This window comes from Puntigrus tetrazona, chromosome 25 (genome assembly GCF_018831695.1).
Source record: "Puntigrus tetrazona isolate hp1 chromosome 25, ASM1883169v1, whole genome shotgun sequence".
Classification (NCBI taxonomy): domain Eukaryota; kingdom Metazoa; phylum Chordata; class Actinopteri; order Cypriniformes; family Cyprinidae; genus Puntigrus; species Puntigrus tetrazona.
Genome location: NC_056723.1, coordinates 6,833,632 through 6,847,648, shown reverse-complemented (window position 1 = coordinate 6,847,648; position 14,017 = coordinate 6,833,632). Strand labels below are relative to the sequence as shown.

General features: G+C 36.6%; 1 pseudogene; it reads left to right on the top strand.

The window, feature by feature from the left end:
• The first annotated feature begins 3,879 nt into the window (after nucleotides 1-3,879).
• Nucleotides 3,880-12,558, top strand: LOC122331265 (annotated as a pseudogene).
• Nucleotides 12,559-14,017: the final 1,459 nt, after the last annotated feature.

The following is a 14,017-nucleotide window of genomic DNA, read 5'->3' as shown; positions in this document are numbered from 1 at the left end:
GCTTCACGATAATCGGCTTTGCGGGAAGCGCTCAGTAGCGCGGATACTGTGCGGTGTATTCATATTTTAGACCCGTGGTTTGCGGGATCTGGCCAACGTGGGTGAACAGATGGGATTGTGATTTTAGTTTTAGTTTTGTACTGGCTTGCTGCGTCGGAAGTTGGTTTAATGGCGAAGCGCGGATACGGTGGCGTAACTTCACGCAGCTCTTTTACAGCCGTTGTTGTTATGTTTGGCTGACATGCGCCGAGTCAGTGTGCCCAGGGCGGCTAAGTCACTAACCGTGTCATTTAAGCAGTGCTTATGCGTGTGTGTGTCTCATTTAAGTGCGCAAAAATTGCATTCTGACTTTTTATTACCGACATATCATTAAAAAAAGGCGCGTAATATTATTGACTCTGTGAGGGCCCGACTGCTGTTTGGCAGGTGAACGCTTTACAAGTCAGCTGGCCGCTGATCAACTTCTATGTAAATCCAATGAGGCCTGTTATTTTAGTTTAATAATGCGCCGATTAATTAGTCGTTATTGCGTTGAATGTTTGCGATTGTTCAGACCCGTTAAGCTATATGGAAATTTAACGGAAACAATGTGGTTTATACTTGCTTTTTATTTTTATATAACCGCTAAAATTACAATTTCATTATTGCATCATTAGATGTGTCTGTCGGTAAAAGTCAAGCACTGCTTCCGTTTTGGGGGCGGGTTTAATAAGAACCTAAACGTAAAAAATAAAATCTGAATTGAAACGGGCGAGTCGTGATAGGATGATCCGTTTTTCACGTGTGCCGTTTCACCAGACATACCGTGAGCAATCTGTTTTATGAATGAAGAATAATCACAACTTAAAAACTGAATGCATATCAGGTTTTGTCTGCATTTGTCAAAAAGCCGTCGGACTCAGACACGATAGTTTGAATTTAAGATCCGTTTCTGCTTATGTAATTGCAAGGAAACAAACTTATATAAGTTTATTGCTTTAAACATGATGCGTGTTGCGTCAGACAGTGGATTTTTAATTTATTTTAAAAAGAAGTTAAAAAGTTTCGTATTAGAGTTAGATTCGTCCCGTTAACTCAGATCTTTCAGATCAATTCAACGGGTTTGTTCAACGATTCTTTCAGTTACTTGTTGACAGCAGGGCGACGACAGAAGGGTTCTCGCCAGATCATTCACTTCACCCAGTTCATTAAGTAAACCTTGTCTCTGAAACGGGCCTTAAAACCTTATGAAAATATATTTATAAAGAGAGGTTGGCATTTTGGTGGCATGTAGAAGAATCCAATGAAAACCTGAATCGATAAATCAAATCAAGATTTGGGTGGTCAGCACAAGGTTGCCATTAATATTGCAATTTGCTGGAAATAATTTTTGAATTAAAATATGTAAATTGTCTTAGATGTTGACAGAAACAACACGCTTATATTAATACTCTATATGGAAATATTCCCTGCCAGTTGGGTAATAACTTGTAAATGTAGCACACTATTTACGAGGTCATGGGATATCCATTTCAACCTTTGTAAATATTATAATGTTTCACGTTTCTCTCTGGCAGATTTTACTGGAATCTTTAGAAGATTTGGACACAAGTTTGAGGAAGCTGAATTCTAGGCTATTTGTAGCGAGAGACAACCACGGAGCGTCTTCCCAAGACTCTTCAAGGTCTGTATTTCTATCAGGATGCGTCTTTTAGCCTTCACTTTGGCTTTTAAAATCTAAACAATTATCTCTGACAACTTGAAGCGTGGAAAGTTTCCATCAGGTCTGAGTATATACTGTTACACAAAGCAATGCCGAGTTGTGCAGCGTTTTGTAACATCATTTTACTATGGTTTAGCAATTTAAGCTCATTTTTAATGTGTCCGGCAGTGATGTTAGTGGCCATTAGTTGGTTTCATCGGCAATTGATGATCTGCTCAAGATGATTTTCTCAAACTGAAGAGAAATCTATGAGTTGGTTTTGGCGGCAGCCATTTTATAATGAATAATAGAAGTCCTGAATGCTTGATTTTAAAACATATTGTTGGGCAACATCAGCCTCTGGCTAATAAGTTTAAAGTAAACATTAAAGCCTTGGCTGGTTTCTATGGTTCTGTAATATACACAATGCAGTGTAAACTGCTGGGAAGTCTATCGTGAGAGGAAGCTGTGGGTGTTGTAAGATCGCTGGTCACCATTTCAGCGCGAAGATATTGCTGTTAGCCATTGCGTTTGGCAGTGTGTTTTCCAATTTTTATAGTTTGCCTTATCAATACCAGACGCAAGAAAGCATAAAATGTAGTTTGACAGGAATGATTGTTTGATTAAATCTCGTATAGTAGTTTTGTTTTATAATGATAAAATAACTAATCTGAATAACAAAGTGTTTAGAATTATATCATTTCGTGAGCTATTAATTAGTATTGCAGTGTGATTTTCCAATATTACAAATGCGCAGCCATTTAAACTTTTGTTATTACTGAACAGTACAATTAGATACTTTAATCTAAAATAGTATGAAAATCTGTGAAAAGTCAAATCTAATAAACTATTGTATGTATTCAGTCCCTCAGAAGTCATTCTATTACTCTCGAGTCTGTGATCAAAAAAAAAATCTTACTGTTAACAGTTGTAAATTCTTTTTCAGGATTCTTTGGCCAATAGAAAGCACAAAGATATACATTTACAAATACAAATGTCTTTAGTCACACATTGGTGGTCAATAACTTTTGATGAGAATAAAAAAAAAAAAAAAAATGTATATATATATCCATATATATATATATTATATATATATATATATAGTTACTTGTAGTGTTGTGTTTCAGTAACACAATCTCACAAAATTACAAGGATAAAGCATAGAGGATTTATAGTCTGCTTGTTAAATACTTTCTACTTCTGCTCAACTGTAAACAAAAATAATAATGATGATAATCGGCTTTAAACTGCTTGTTGTGTGTGCAGTCTCTATAAAATGATTACTATCATTTGAATCCTAGCCTCATTGTTTTTACTTTGTGATTCACAGCTGTCCTGAAATGTATTTACTTGAAATGTTTGAGAACCCTAGGCTAATATAAATGTTTACTAGCTATGCTTGCTATGGCGTCTCTTGCCCCCTTACCATTAATGCGTCTTTGAGTTTAAGAACTTGTTCAAATCTCTAACCTATAGGAATAAAGTTGAATGCATCCCACAGCATTTAGATGCTCCAGTAATGTCACATTCAGCTAAACATCTGAGTCCTGACTCCTGATCGATTTTTACACCAGCATTTCAGAGTAGTTTGATATGAAAGATCTCATTTTAATGCAGTCGGAGGAGTCTTCTCTCTCTCTCTCAAGCACGGCAATGCATCAGTCAAGTGGCTCGCATGAAACCTTTGGCAGGTTAATAGTGCTGTTTATGCAAGGGGGTGAGGGCACCAGCACACCAGACCTTCAAAGTGCACTTGTATAACCAAGAAGTCACAGAATCCGCCTACAGTACACTTCTTCTGAACTGCTGAGTAGCACGGCGTCTGTTTTGTGATGATTACCAGAGATGTGTGAAGGGACATTGCAATGATTAGTAACGGTTTTATCTTGTGGGCCTTTTGGTAATCTAACGCTAAATTACTTTATCAACAGATGTACTTCGCTATCAAAAGAAGCAGTTTGTCAATGATGTTAACTCCCAAGAATTTTGCACTCTCACTTTTATCTACTTTTATATAATAATTTTTTTCTCTCTCTCCATTCCTAGAAATTGGAGAGTAAAAAATACTTGGTGTTCTATTTTGTTTTGATATTTTAGATTTAACATTATACATGTATGATCTGTCTTGTCCTCTTACAGGAGTGGAACGTCACGTGCCTCACGTTTGAATATGACTCTGAGCCTATGGCAAAGAAAAGATGCAGCCATCATTAAAATGGCGAGAATACTGGTGTGGAAACCATGATGCACAAAACACTCACACGCTCTACAGTCCAGACAGGTGGGTGACAACCGAAACACACATTACTGCTCATGAAAAATTGACAGATGCAGTATTTTTAAGGTCTTGTAAAGAATACATTTTATAGGTTAGTGTTTATTTGTCTATAAAACTGTATTAAGTTTACTCAAATCATGTCATTATTTGACAGGTAGTGTATTAAATTAATTTTTAACGAGCATGTTTTATTAGTGATGTCCATTAATAAGTATTTGAAAAGTTTTTACAGTACTGGTTCAAATATTTATGCTCTCCAGTGCTGCATTTGTTTGATCAAAAGTATTACTGTGATATATTATTGTTAATTAAAATAACTTTATAGTCTTCAGTGTTGTTTTTATTATTATAATCATTATCAGTGTTGAAAATAGTTGTGCTGATTATTACTCTTGTTTTGTTCAGAATTATTAGTAAAAACGTTTGATCAGAAATATAAATTTCTTAAAAAAAAATCTTACTGACCTTAAGATTTTGAACAATAGTTTACATGAAACTAGAATCAGCAGAAACAAACACATTTGATGTATAGTTTCTCAAAAATGAAGCGTATGTTTGTGATCACCTTTCTAATCTGTTTTGAAAATTTGTGCGTTCTTGGAAGCAATCAGACGAATCCAAACAAAATATGAAATTATTTCCCCTCACAGAACTAATGAGCTTAAGAGTATGGTATTGTAATATAGTGTTTTTTATATATATATATATATATATATATATATATATCCAATCAATTACTGTTACCATGGCACCCCTCACATCATTTTCAAAATGTGCCCCTCACGAGTGTAGCTAAGTGAGTGCTCTCATTGAACGGCATTAAGAGACACTTTATCATATGACACTCCAAACTCACTCAGGTCTCAAATGCCATCACAGAGAATCAGTTTCACATTCTTTTTAGAGATAATTGTGGCAATGGGTTTGACACTGCATCTACGCTTTCTCATTTTGTCCATCATTTGCATGCCATTTTAGTCCATTAATGACCAGGCGTTATGTAAGCGCTATTGGAGAAACTAATCTAAAATTCATTACTAGTTCCTGATGGAGCAGTTATTATTTGATATTACATAATTTCTCAGAAATTCATCTTTTGTTCATTACTCACGCACCTTTCACCCATCAGGCTAGGTAGGAAACGCACATGTGGGCTGTTGGGGTTTCTTCATTGATATTATTACTACTATTATTACTAAATATGCATGAATCTTTTGGTTTGCTCAGTTAACATTTTTTAATATAAGTGGGAAAACTGATCTCACTGATGGTTATGTGGTAATTGGTTTGATTGACATCTATATTGTAAGTAGAACGTAATTTATTAGTATTTTAAAATAAATCGAATTCATAGCTTTCATAGGGTTACATGTATAGTTGGTGGCGTGTGTGTGCAAATATATAGTATTATTTATTATTTTAATATTTGCATTATTTACTTGTAGAATTCTCAGCTATTTTTTTAAATATAAAGTAATCATAATTGTGTATTTTATAAAACTTGTAATCTATTTAATATAAGTGAATACATGAATACAAAAATTAAAACATTTAAAACAAATGTTAAATTAGTTGCACAATTTAAAAAATCACAGTACACATTTAAAGTGCATCCAAAATGTTCATCAAAATTCACTAGAACAAATTTTTGTTGACTCTATATGTTGATTGCTATATATAAAATATAACTTCTTTAATATTTAAAAAATATTTTGCCTTTTACAAGTTGTATTTATCAATTTATTGATTTTTTTCTTTTGCATATAGTAAAGCTTTAAACACTGATGAAATTGTAAAAAAAAAAAAAAAAAAAAAAATATATATATATATATATATATATATATATATATATATATATATATATATATATATATATATATATATATATATATATCTATCTATATATAGGTACAGTACAAATGTCAATAGGACAAGTACAAATCTGAACTACTGGGCCAGAGTGAAAAACCTCCATTTTAGTAACAGCTATAGGGCAACTTTCCTAATCATTGACTAGATTCTCAGTAAACTTTGCCAGCACTTTTAGCATAATGTGACATAACAATGAACTATGCAGCACCGTGACCCTGGCTTGCTCTTTTTTTGTGTTTATGTGCAACTCACATTCTCTTTCTCATGCCTTTCCTGAGAGTATTACAAAACAGGAGAGCATGACTCTCCCCTCTCAGATGATCGTGCAGATACACTACTCCTGACGTGTAATGTAAAACAAGTGGCCTTTTGCGTAGGTTACATAAATGGGATGGATGTTGGTGATACGCCCAGACTCTACGTCTCATTGAGAGGGGAAGAGAATGAGCTTGCAAGCATAAGCGTGTGTGAATGCATGTGCGGGTGTGCATATGACGTCTGTCGCTCTCCTGGACGATACGAGACTCGCTGCTGCCATCTGACGGCGGAAAGAGGCTCTGGCGGTCACACTGTGAAACATGTGCTGTGTGGGAGGGTGAAATAGCTCAGCATGCAAGTCACCACTGCAAACATGTGCGAGCCGAGCGCCGGGCTTTTCCTAACGAGCACGCGGGTGCCCCCTGATTCTGCACCGTGCCGAGAAAACCGGCCAATGGCAAGGGCTCCACCCCTGACGGATATAGGCAGTTGTATAAGATCAGGACTATAAATAAGGGACAGGCTGTTAATATGTTAAGGCTGTTGTCTCTCTCTTAGAGGAGCCACCGAGGCTATTAGCTCTTCTTTTCCAGTCTTTTAGAGCCAGACAGGCATATGTGCTTGCATTTGGAGAATGTGGGGAAATGTTACTTTAGGGCACACTGCCATGCCAACTTTACTAGCTGATCGAAAATCGCTTTACTTTTAAATGACCTTGTTTCCTTGAGTAAAACTGGGCTTTTTGCTGTTCAACTTTTAAGTGGAAAACCTCTCAATAGTGCTTGTGTGGCAACTGGTTTGATATACATACTTGTGAGGTTGTAAATAGAGTGTATAGGTAATTTTATTAGCATTAAAGTTTATTGCTAGTGTAAAATAAAACGCATAGCACTATGTAGTAGAATATTCTAGAAGCGGTTTGTCCTACAATCAAGCAAGGTTGCATTAATATCAGTCAGGGCAACAAGTTGTTGTTTTTTTTAGTTCAGATTTGTACTGATCCCACTGTATATATTTTTATTTTTTTATTTTAATAAATTAGATGTGTTTAATTAACAGTACCGTTGAAAAGTTTGTTTTTAGGTGAGAATGTTTTCCAGAAAGTCTTAAGGCTGCAGTTTTCTGACTAAAACTGTAAAATGTGAAAATATTAAAATAAAAATTATTTGAACATTTTAAAATGTAATTTATTCATCTGATGTTTTTGGGTTTTTGTGTCACTTCAGAATCCCTTAGAATTTATTCAAATATGTTGATTTGCTACTCAAGAAATTATTCTATCATCTATCATCATTATTATTATTATTATTATTATTATATTATTATTATTAGGATGCATTTTAGGGGTTTTTTAAGCTCTGCTCAGTATCCGTTCAATGAACGTGCATCTGTTCACATAGTAGCCTACCTCTCATGTTCAAAGTCCGCTCAAAAAGCAGAGTCCACTTAAATACGGGCAAAACAGGAATTTTCTGTGTAGTATACTTGCTCCTGTTTGCAATAGCACTACTGTGCTGTAACATGCTGTAGTACAGCTGACACTACCCTCTCGTGAGCAAACAATATTTATTCATCTGTCTTAATACCGCATTAGTAAATGTTGCAGTTAACATTAACCAATAATAACAAATGAATTAATAAAGTATTGTTCATTGTTAGTTCATGTTATCTATAGTAGTTAACTAACCCTATTGTAAAGTTCTATCATTATTAAAATAGCCTAAATTCTGTCCGCTTCTAAATTCTGCTACTTTCAGTAAAAGTGTGGTTATTTTAATGGCTTTTGTTTTTTTATTTATAATTAATATTCATTATTACAAAGCATTTTCAGTTTCGGCCAATTGCATCCAGAAGTTTTCACTATATTCCAATAATAGTGTAACGTACAATGTATGTTTATGCCCTACATTTATTTTTGTACTAATGTTGTTGTTGTTGTTTGATCCACAAATCAAGTGACAGCCACTCAGTCCTTGAAATGAAATACCTGGAAATGAACTTTGTGATTCCTTTTTGAAAATTATTTATTATCTACACTTTATCAGTCCGTCAACAAGATCAAATCAGACTGGTTTAAACCAAAGAAATTTCTTCTCCCGAGTTCTATAAATATTCAACCTTGGAGCAAAAATAGCTGCTTTTATGCAGTGAAATCTAAGACATGTTTTGCTTTTTTTCCTCAGGATCATAGAAATGAACAACCACAGCCCCCCTCTCACTTTCAAGAGATTTCAAGCCATTGTGAACCGACTTGAACTTCCCAGGAAACCATTGCCGACCATCACTCAAGAACAGATGGCCAGGTGTCGGACACAGATCTCAGAAAACCATGATGAACATTACGGCGTACCCTCTCTCGAGGAGCTGGGTTTTAAGACTCAGGGTGACGGCTCTCATGTATGGAAGGGTGGTGAGACAGAAGCCCTGGAAAGATTGAATAAACACTTAGACAGAAAGGTGAGAATACATTTAAATAAAGACTTTTGACTGGTTAATTAATAACAAGAAATGCAATTGTGCATTTATACATTTCTAGATAATAATAATGAATGCATATATACCTGTCAAAGTTATTTATTTTTATTTTATTATTTAATCATGTTATTTTGATTTAGGCCTGGGTAGCAAATTTCGAGAGGCCTAGAATAACCGGTCAGTCACTGTTTGCAAGCCCAACTGGCCTTAGTCCTTACCTACGATTCGGCTGTCTGTCATGTCGCGTCTTTTACTACAATCTGCGTGAACTTTTTATGAAGGTAAGTCATTGATGTTTTATGGCCACTTTAATCATTTAATACTCAGTGGTAGAAATTATGAAAGTGCATGCTCAAATTAAATAATTACACTTGCCAATGGATGCATTTTATTTTAATAATAGAGGTCCCAGAATCGAGCCTTAGGGGATACCACAAAAGTGATTATATATATGCACTTCAGTGTATACTTTATAAAGTTTTAGTACAAGATAATAAAAATTTTGCAGTAATAATATAGTATCAGAATATGTTATAAAAACATACTGTAGAACTGCCGCAGCATAGCAATATATTGTGTATGTTGGACATTAAATATTTTGTCATTTTTAAATATTTTTTTGCACTTCTTGCACTTGTCTAGCTACGGAGACGCTCCAGTCCACCTCTCTCACTCTTCGGCCAGCTGTTGTGGCGAGAGTTTTTCTACACGGCAACCAACAACCCCAACTTTGACCGTATGGAGGAAACCCCATCTGTGTGCAGATCCCCTGGGATCACAATCCAGAGGCACTGGCTAAATGGGCAGAAGGGCGGACGGGGTTCCCTTGGATCGATGCCATCATGACCCAGCTAAGACAGGAAGGCTGGATCCACCACCTGGCCAGACATGCCGTGGCCTGTTTCCTCACTCGTGGAGACCTGTGGATCAGCTGGGAGAGCGGAATGAAAGTAAATGAGACGGCAATACTTTGCCTTCTTTCCTTTCTTGTTTTTATTCCTTTTTCCTGCATTAATCTTTCTCCTCCTTTCAGGTGTTTGAGGAGTTGTTATTGGATGCGGACTGGAGCGTGAACGCAGGCAGCTGGATGTGGCTGTCCTGCAGTGCGTTCTTCCAGCAGTTCTTCCACTGTTACTGTCCTGTGGGGTTCGGCCGCAGGACGGATCCCAGCGGAGACTACATCAGGTACACTCACCAGCCCTGAACCACACCTAAGCATGTCTTACGTCACCGTCTAGTGTTATATATTATGAGAGTTCCGTAGATTTGTGTTGCATAAAGGCTTATGTCAACCACCACAGGTTCTGGTCTTTCTTTATGCAATGATACCGTCATTTGTAATAATTGTATAAAATAAAAAATGTAAATTATTTGCATCTGTTATAAAAAACGTCTTAAATTCTCACTTACAGGAGGTACATCCCGCAGTTAAAAGACTATCCCAACCGCTACATCTACGAGCCGTGGAATGCTCCAGAATCGGTGCAGAAAGCCGCCAACTGCATTGTGGGTGTGGACTATCCTAAGCCTATGATCAACCACGCTGAGAGCAGCCGGCTCAACATTGAACGAATGAAGCAAGTTTACCAGCAGCTGTCGCACTACAGAGGCCTTAGTGAGTAACACCCAGTGTACCTATCCATCATAACATAAGGGTTATTACAGCCCTCTTATGGAGGAAATGGGAAATAAGATAAACGGCCATTCGACGAAAGACCACATTTCTTTGACTCAGTATCTGTAAGCGTGGCACGGATGCAGCTCGTCTTTGACCCATAAAAGAATTTGTAGACCGTTTGTAGTTAGGCAGAATTTAGTTATCTATCAAAGAGATAGATGTGACATCTGTGTATCTGTTATGCTGTTGTATGCAGATAACAACTTGATTGGCATTTACCAAAAATTGCAACAAAGCCTCTTTCGTTTCTTGGCAGGTTTGCTCGCCTCAGTCCCTACAATCCAGGAAGAGGCGGAGCCTCCCATGTCAGATGACTCTCAGGCCAGCAGCAGCACTGCCGGTGAGACGATCATTCATCACGCTAAGAGCATTCACTGTGAACTACGCTCCATGATTTCACAAAACACGTTTTACAATCCCAAAGAAAATGAATGCGTAAAACATGTTCTTTAGTAAGAACAATGTGTTGGCTGAAGCACTATAATGTTTTTGCAGGTCAAGCATCCACTCGCTCCCCATCACCGCACCAGCCCACCCCTGCACCATCAACCCCGCCTAACTCGGAGCCCTCCACCCCAAACTCAAGCCCAACAGCAACTGCCCCCGGGGCCCACACCCAGAGGAAAAGGGTCCGACCCTCTGGGCTCCCAAGCAAACAGAAGTCAAAAGTCAAGCACACCAACCAAGCCAAAGGAGTCGAGCAGCAGACTGATGACAAGCAGTGACCACAGGTAATACATCTATTTAATCTTTTTTGTATTTTTAATACTTTAAAATAATTCTAATTGTATACATAAAGTATTGAAACGTATTGAAAATTGTGTGTGTGTATGTATGTATATATATATATATATATATATATATATATATATATATATATATATATATATATATATATATATATATATATATATATATATATAAACAAGAAAAATAAATGGTATAATTTAAAATTGTGAATTAAAAGGTCATAGGTCATTACCCTTTTTAAGTTAGTAATTTTAATAGCTAGCAGCTCAGTTTAATAAACATGTATCCATTACTTAATGTTTCATGATGAGGTATGTGGGAGTTATTTCATAAACCAGCTTTATTTCTTGCTCAATTTATTTTGCTGCATTCCACAATTGAATTAAACATGTTCAGAAAGGAGTACAACGAACATTGATGAGGATTTCTATTTCTGCCCTTTTCAGGTTAAGACTGCGCTCGCAGTCCCACGTCTAAAAGAAGTCCCACGTCGCGACAGACTGAAAGGGCAGGAGAAAAAGTGCAACGGCGCCACCTTCAGCAGAACAACAGAAACAGCAGTAATAAAAAAATAAATAACAACAGCAAAAAACAAGTAATAAAGGCTGCAGTTCCGTGAATGCGTGTGACAAATCCAGGGCTTGTTGTCAAACATTCAGAATTTAAAACAAAAAAGCTGCTTTTGTTCCAGTTTTGACCTGCTAAACTAACCATGAATGTACGAAGATACAGATCTGTATCAGATGTGTAGTTCTCCTGCATTGCGATCTGACACAGATCTAATGAATATTGCCGTCGCTGATGAAAGTCTAGGCTAACAAGCGACTGGTCCATACAAGTATTCATGGAATTTAGCCAAATTTTATGCAACTCTGGTTTATGGATTGATAATAGATATGATGAGGGAACATTTAAAAAGAAACGGCCTACAGTGTTTTGACCACATGAATTTGAGAATTGTCATTTTTTTGTATTAAGTCTGATGTAGTTGAACTCTATAATTGCTTGCAAGCTACAAGCAACTAGTTCACACAAGCAATGAAGAATTTTACTTCTTCGGTTTCTGGTTCAGTAATTTGTCCCCATAAATATACGCTTTGTGTATGTAACTCTGAATGCAAGCATTTCATTGCCACTGGCTGCACTAAAGTTTTCCGATTTTTAACTGCATCCAATCCTCAGTTTAGAATTCAATAAGCTCGATTTATTTACCAAGTGATTAATTTTAACATTTTCTAACAGTCGACGAAGATTAATTGTACATTCCACTAATGTGTGCGTTCATGATAATTTAACAGTTTAAGATGTTCTCCGGCAATGTGGAACAGCTTTATTTATTTATTTTTTTTTTGTCCCTTTTTTTTTTCGTTTTTTGTATTGTATAAAAGAGTTTATTTTCATTAAAAGGCTGACTGGATTGTTAAGCTGTTCTGTTTGTAGGCAGTAATTTATTTAAGCCTTTTCACTGCATGCTTCTGTCAGCGACAAAACCATGTTTCCGCGATATATTGCATCTACGATGTTTCAATGTAGATTACAATATATCAAATAAATTTCTTGAACCTATTTGAACCTGTTTGTTTTTCTTTAAAATGAAATTCGTTCGGCGCCCTTCGTTTTGCAGACTTTAATGAATTCTTGCAGCCGTTTTCACTTTCTGATCACACAGAGATTTTATTTTTTATTTTTTTGCTCGGTGGATGTTGAATCCCATAGATCTGCACTGAAGTTAGGACCAGAGCCAAACGCAGGTATCACGTGAACAGCTAATAACAGCAGCATAGTGATGTACATTCCTGCATGCTCTGGTTTTAGTCCTGAGAAACACTGACTTCGACCACCACTAGAGGGTGACGTACGGCCCTGATGTTTGTATTTTTAAAAGAAGTCTATATAAAAATGTTCAAGGGTTCCTTATTTACATTCAAATTGTTTATGGTCTGTTATAAATCTGTTAATTTATAAATCTTTCCAGGTGTCTCACTGTATAATTTCCCAGTGCATATATTTGTATTATTTTAATACGATTTAGTATTGTGCATTTACTTTTTTATTTCTAAATTTTCAGTTTATTTTGTATTTGTTTTGTTCTTGTTATCCTGTCATTTGTGTTCTGTTTTTTGTTTTAATTTCTTTTGATCAGATTTTGCATTCTTTTTTTGTTGTTGATTTGTCATCTTGCATTTGAGTGTTTGTTGTCCTTTTTCTATGCGTTTTTGTTTCTCTCTGTCTTTGGGTTGTGTTGTTTTTTTCTGTTTAATTGCTTTGTTCTGTTTTGGTGCGTTATGGTTTTGTCCTTTTTTTTTTTTTTTGTTCTTTGATATGCTCTTTTAGTAGCGCTGTTTTTTCCCCCCTATCTCTCTCTCTTTGTCTATGTTGTTGTTTTTAACACGATGAACGATTAGAATGACATCTCTGAATTTCTCCTTTGTATTAAAACGGTGCGCCATCAGTGAACCGCTCGGCATCCAGCAGTGTGCTGGTGTTTATCTCAGACCGGCGTTGTAGTAATGCAATAGAGCTGCTGTATGCAGGGCTGATGTGAATGGTGTCCTGTGGGAGCTGCGCTAATGAGGGAAGAGCTCTCAGCTCCTGTCCAGGTCAGCTAATGTCTGCTCTTATAGAGCGTAATGACCATAGAGAGACTCTTATCTCGGCCTCTTTGCCCGTTTCCCCTCTCTTCGTCCTCCATCTTCTGCAGAGTCCCGCAATGAAACGGATCTCCTCCAAGTCAATAACGCCAGTTATCTGCGATCGCCCCACCGCACGATGTAAACGAAGAAGATGCATGTATGATCCATCAATAACGTATTTGTTTTTCCATTAATGAAACGCAAGTAGATCTGAATCTAATTAACAGGGTTTAGGAGGAGTTCCTAATGAACTTTAATGATACAATATATATCACAGACAGCCTTCCAGATATTTTCATCCCTTATCAATGACATCGATTCTCAGCAGGCATCTCTTCGCCGAACCGGCCTGCACTTGTGTGGAGGTGGCAACTTGAGCCGCATCGATCTGG